The following is a 1,942-nucleotide window of genomic DNA, read 5'->3' as shown; positions in this document are numbered from 1 at the left end:
GTTGCCTCATTACATTACAATAATAAGCTTAACTTTGCAAGAAGAAAATTCTTGATAGTAAAATTAGATTTTTAGTGAAGCAAACTGGTGTTTTTTTTGTTTTATGTTTCAGTAAAAAAAAAAATTCTAGTGATGCTGAAGCATTGAAAAGAAATGACAAGAAAGAGTAACAACAAATACAATAATAATAATAATAATAATAATAATAATAATAATAATAATAATAATAATAATAATAATAATAACAATAATGGGATGATTCTATTTCTAATTAGAATATGTTCCAATTTAATTACTGTATGTGTGTGTGGGGGTATGAGTGTGTGTGTGTACGTGAATGCTAAATTACTTCCAGTTGTGAAATATTTATAATCTTTATGGCAAGGAAGTTACCTTGACACATACACACATGTGCATGCACACATATCCGTGCACACAAACACATGCTTACATATGCATGCATACATGTGCACACACACATGCACATGCACACATGTACACACATACACACACATGTACACAGATACACATATGTATGTATTAGATATATATATACATATATGTACATATATATATGTATATGTATATAGTTAATTCAAAAGAACAGAAAAAAGGGAAAAAAGGGAAAAAAGAAAAACAAATTTGAGGACAAGCAAAGTATTAATATGACACTCGGAGAAGGAAAAGAGTAGTTGGTTTATGTTTTGAGCATAGCACTTCTTTGGAAGCAGGAAAAATAGGAAAATCTAAGAAGAAAAAAAAGAAGGAAAAAGTCACCAATAATCCACGTACAGTTACATTTTTGAAGTGACCAGAAGTAGAAGGACAAAGAGAAAGTGCTTTCTGGGACAGGAAAGTGTGAAGATGGTCGGTATGTGTGTGTGGCTGTGTGTGTGTGTGTGTGGCTGTGTGTGTGTGTGGCTGTGTGTGTGTGTGGCTGTGTGTGTGTGTGTGTGTGTGTGTGTGGAAGTGTATGCATGTGTGTGTATGTGTGCATGTGTGTGTGCGCGTGTGTGTGTTTGTATGTGTTCTGTGTGTGCATGTGTGTGCATGCGTGTGTTATACCTATTCTCTTTTTTACTTGTTTCAATCATTTGACTGCAGCCATGCTGGAGCACCACCTTTAGTCGAGCAAATCGACCCCAGGACTTATTCTTTGGAAGCCTAGTACTTATTCTATCAATCTCTTTTGCCGAATCGCTAAGTTACGGGGACGTAAACACACCAGCATCGGTTGTCAAGCGATGTTGGGGGGGGGAACAAACACACACACACACACACACACACACACACACACACACATACATATATATACATATATACGACGGGCTTCTTTCAGTTTCCGTCTACCAAATCCACTCACAAGGCTTTGGTCGGCCCGAGGCTATAGTAGAAGACACTTGCCCAAGGTGCCACGCAGTGGGACTGAACCCAGAACTATGTGGTTGGTAAGCAAGCTACTTTACCACACAGCCACTCCTGCGCCTATATATATATATATATATATATATATATATATATATATATATATATATATATATATATATATATATATATATATATATATATATATATACATACACACACATACACACATATGCATGCATATATCATAATCATCATAATCATCATCATCATCATCATCATCATCATTTTAATGACCATTTTTTCCAAGCTTACATGGGTTAGACAAATTTTTTTGAGACAGATTTTCTGTAGCTGGATGCCCCTTCTGTCACGAACCCTCACCTGTTTCCTAGCAAGGTAATACTTCCTCACAGTAATACATGTTTTATTCAAGGAAATGAACGACACTGCTTGTATGGCAGTGACACTCATTTACAACTATCATGTGATGTGAAGACAAGGAAACACAAACATACGCACACTCACATATGCATACACACACACACACACATGAACATACATATATGCATACATA

This window comes from Octopus bimaculoides, chromosome 20, assembly GCF_046866305.1.
Source record: "Octopus bimaculoides isolate indiv1 chromosome 20, ASM4686630v1, whole genome shotgun sequence".
In the NCBI taxonomy this organism is placed as follows: domain Eukaryota; kingdom Metazoa; phylum Mollusca; class Cephalopoda; order Octopoda; family Octopodidae; genus Octopus; species Octopus bimaculoides.
This window is presented reverse-complemented; position numbering follows the sequence as displayed.